This window comes from Limulus polyphemus, unplaced genomic scaffold (genome assembly GCF_000517525.1).
Source record: "Limulus polyphemus unplaced genomic scaffold, Limulus_polyphemus-2.1.2 Scaffold4651, whole genome shotgun sequence".
NCBI lineage: Eukaryota > Metazoa > Arthropoda > Merostomata > Xiphosura > Limulidae > Limulus > Limulus polyphemus.
The window spans coordinates 62,992-67,879 of record NW_013670261.1 but is presented as its reverse complement, the minus strand read 5'-3'; positions in this window follow the sequence as shown (position 1 = coordinate 67,879).

The following is a 4,888-nucleotide window of genomic DNA, read 5'->3' as shown; positions in this document are numbered from 1 at the left end:
TATTATCTCTACTCTATACTAAGAAATAGGGCGTCTACCAAATACTGCGATATTCGTGAGGTTCCCCGATCCTTCTCGAAACTCGTGACGTGTTACCAGCGTCACGTGACTTCCGCTGTCGTAACAATATATAAAAGTCTTATTTGGAGTGTAAAGAGGAAGACAAGTAAACCTTCACATTTTCTTTGAATGAAAGTGTGTCTACAGAGAGTGTAAATATTCAAGCAGGCTTCTATGAACTACTAGTTCAAGAATTAGACATTCCTATCGAATTGGACCTGGTATGGCCCGGAGTTTATGGCGTTCGACCTGCAATCTGAGGATGGCGGGTTCGAATCCTCCTAACCGAATATGCTCGCCCTTTTAGCTCTGAAGGCGTTATAATGTGACGGTAAATCCCACTATTCATTGGTAAAAGAGTAACCAATGAGTTGGTTGTAGCCTTCTCTCTCTAGTCTATCACTGCTAAATTAGGGCTGGCTAGTGCAGATAGGCCTGGTGTAGCTTTACGAGAAATTAAAACAAAACGAAACAATTGATTTAGTAGTAGAAAGAAGGAAAAATAACCCCATCATGTCTAATCTACAGTTGGCTGGTAACAAACAAGTTAAAGACACCAAGAAGGAATACGAAAGAACTGTTTTTTATGTGGCACTAGATAATACAATTTGCCTATTAAGAATATTTGAGGAAATCAATAATATTTGCATGCTCTTCCGACCATTGTTGCAGTTCAAAACACGAGCAATGACAAAACTTGTCATTACTTGTCAAGCTTGTAAAACTTTCATTTATTTATATCCAAATGATTTAATTTTAGGGATAGATAAACAATTATTATTTTGAAATCAATGTATGCATCCAAATTTTCCCTTTTTCTTGTTAGATGTGATTTACGAACTGCAGCTTGAAGGTATTGTTACGACAGCGGAATTTACGTGCCGCTGGTAACACGTAATGAGTATCTAGAACACGAATATCCAGTATTTGCTAGATGCCCTCTATTCCGGTATATAAGCGCGCCAGATAAAGCGAGACAATTTAATCGGAACTGGAATAGCAGACAGAGAGATTGAAGATATAGACAGATAATCAGTCAAGCCGTAAGTAAAGTGTGTAAATCATTGTGAATTATAGCGTGTGTTGAAGTTAAAGTGACTGTGGAAATTAAGTGGATTGCAAAGTTGTATTGAGAAAGAATAAGTTCTTCGGAAATAATTTCTACGGAAAATTAACAAACGACCAGAGACGTAACAGTATATATATATACCGAAGTAAATCATTTTTGTGTACTCTTCAGGCCAACATCGCAGAAGGAGAGAGAGGACATTTAGCAGGCTAAATATTATATAAAAGTAGCTACGATTGACCACAGCTGAAGATAAGTTAAACACGTTGGCCAATTAATCTATTCAACATCGACCAGTTTGCAATTGAAAAATGTAATGTGGATGCTTGCATAGTTATTAAGCATTTCCGTAAATAATTTTAATTTACGGTGCCTGAAAGTTGCACGTTATACGCTTGCAAGCTGTTGATATTGTTACGTCTCCGTTTGTTAATTGATTTTCCGTAACTTCGTTCCGACGAAACTTTAGCGACACAAGTCGTTACTTAATAAAACTGGTTTATTTTTTCTGAATATAACTTTACCGATACACTTATTTTCAACAGTCGCTCTTTTACAAACGTTTTAACAACGAACGTTAACTTCAACAATACTTCCTGACTGCAGTTCAATTACTCACTACCTACACACACATTATTGTCACGTCACGCCGTGACCATCTTATATATACCAGCCTATCCTATATCTAGTAAATGCTAGTGCATTCACGAAGGAGCAAGATACTTCTAGAAACGTGGCGTGACACTAGTCACATGACCTCGCTCACGCAACAATATGTTTTATGTGTGTGTGTTGTTATTAATTTACCGCAGGATTTGGCAGAGGTTTACTCTACGTTGGCCCTGGCGTGGGCATTGTCAGTCTGCTGTGAGAATGAAGGGACACGCCTCATGTATTTGTTTTTAACGACCCATGTTACCGCCTCCAAGATTTGACGACGCACCTTTTATCTATAATTTTAGTTAAAACCACTAGTTCCAGACTCCGTGTATGTCATACTCTGTCTGACCATATTATGGCACACAACACATGTTTACTGAAAAATGTTGCCATTTATGTAACACGACGTAAAAACACTAGCCGATCGTAACGTCATCATATAACTATGTCGTCATTGTATACATGTGACGTCACAATATTAGTGGCATTGTCCTCCGACAGGGCTAGAAGGGGCCCTTGGCACTCACTTCTACCCGGGCCCGGAAATTTCTCTTGCGTTAAAAAATATAATAGGCTTAATACTGATGTCTTATGGCAAAAATACTTAATTATAATCATGCTTCGCCAGCTTGGAAAAGGTGTTCACACCGTAACAGTCGTCATTTTATGAAGGTACGGAAAGTCCTCATCGACTTGAAGACTGCTCCGAACTTTTATCACTAACAGTCTGGATTTGTCATAACGATCTGTTGTAAAACATCTTGTACCATAGTATTGGAAGCTATTGTCGTGGAAAATTGCTTTTGTTCGATCTTAGTTAGACTTGGTTCGATTAGATTAAGTCAAAAATGTTAATATTTGCTCATTTTAATCTGATGAGTGATTTTCTCTGTATATTGCATCTTAACCCTCAAATTATCATTGTGATACTGATATTCAGTTTTATTGATTTCCCTTCGAGTAATCAGGAGGGATCCACAAGATAAAAGGAAATTAGAAAGAAAATGTTCAGGAATAAATCTGAATTCGCTTAGTTTTGATTGAATTTAGTAAAGAAAGAGACTGGACACAAAATAAAACAGAGTTAAACAATATTCATTCAGTATAAAACACAATCAAAGTAACGAGTGCGCCTTTATTGGAGGTTGAGAGCTACAAAAAAAAGGTTTCTAGAAATGGGGAACTCTGTTTCAGATTGAGAAAAAATAACACTATATACAATTCTACAATGTTATTATTCTCATGGCATATACACTCCCTACATCATTGTTGATCGTTCCAATCTAAAGTAAGAGAGGATGTATCACGTGACCCGCCAGTGGAAAAGATCACTCTCTACTTTTAAATAGTGTCCCCACTTTACAGACATATTTCCCATGAGTAGGTACACGTGATATCTCAGGTGAATGATGTAGAACAATAGATAACTAGGGCGAAAGTAACTTAGCTACTTTCTTAGCCAATGTTCCACTTTAAATCTATACACACTTATATGCATGAAAATAAAGGGGTTAGAAAACACCTATTATGTCTGCATATTACATCATAAATAACTGACCAGAAAGAAATGATTGAAATCACCCATATTCTATGTAAAATAAATAGATGACTCTAGTAGTAATTTGTGTACTAACTGAAATATTGGTGGCATCTTTTGTATATTTTTTTATGTGTGACTTGTATGTCATTATGGACTGTGTATTCAAGAAAATTATGGATTTACAAGTAATTTGGTACTTAAATAGTTTGGAAAAAAATGTTTAAAAGGCTGATGGGGGTTGGACCAATCGGTATTTTTAGGGTTAAATTACGAGTAGTGTCTAGGACTATATTAAGTCAGTTTTAGATCTCCCAGAATTCATCTTATTACCACAGAAGCATGATCAATCTTTGTCCACGGTCCCTGATGGAACAGCAGTAAGTCTACATACTAACAACGTTAAAAAACAGGGGTTCGATTCCCTGTGGTAGACACAGCAGATAGCCCAATAGGGCTTTGCTCAAGAACAAACAAGCAAACTATGTCAACTAATGGTAGTTTAAGTTGTTAAGAAAGTGACTTATTAGCAAGTGCTAATGGGGTAATTTTCTATCTTAGGTGATTGAGTACTAGCCTAGTGTGCAAGAAGTAATAAAAAGTGAAATTACAACAACAGTACCCTGGTTTCTAACAAGTTCGTGATTTACATGAGTACTTTGAACTGTAGTTTCTATCTAGAATAGCATTTGGCTAATTCCTGCTGTTTTAATTATAACGACACTTAATTAGTGCCTGTATACCAAGCACTACCTAATTTAAAGTAGTTCTGTAAATTTGATTAGTTTAATCTTGTTTCATTCATTTAAGTAGTGACCCCTATATTAATATTTGTTTCAAAATACGACTAAAAATCTTAAATAACTTAACACTTTATGTATATCCACAAAAATATCTTTTGTTTGTTTTGAGTAAAGAAAAATCGTAGCATTTTAACTTTATCACATATAATCGCTATGAACAACGACATACGCATGAAAATAATATTTTACAGCTTCCAAACCTGTGGACTCTATCACTTGGTCCTGCTGACATCGCAGCTGCCCCAACACATTTTGTCCAGTGAGTGATTTGATAAAAGTTCCTTAAGCTATCCTCCAGAACTATAATTGGGTAGTGTGAATCAGTGGCTTCGTGCTTTGAACTCATAGTTGGATGATAGCGAATATGAGGCTTGCTTGTGACATGCTGTTATGTCCTCGAGCAAAATACTTTATCTCGATTGTTACAGTCAACCCAGCTGTATGATGGGTAGCAAATGTTAACCTGATGGACTGGTATCTCGTCCAGGGAGAATACTGTTACGACAGCGGAAGTCACGTGACGCTAGTAACACGTCATTAACTTCTAGAAGGATCTTGTCCCTTCCTGAGTGCTCTAGATTTCGGTATTCTTTCATATGTAAGACGGTCAAAACGTGACGGCAACAATGTAATGGGTAATTGAACTGCGGACAGAGAGACGTATTGTTGAGTCGAGCACGTCAGATGTTCGTTGTGAATTATAGCGTTTGTTATAGCGCGACTGTGGAAATTAAGTGTATTACAAAGTTGTATTCAGAA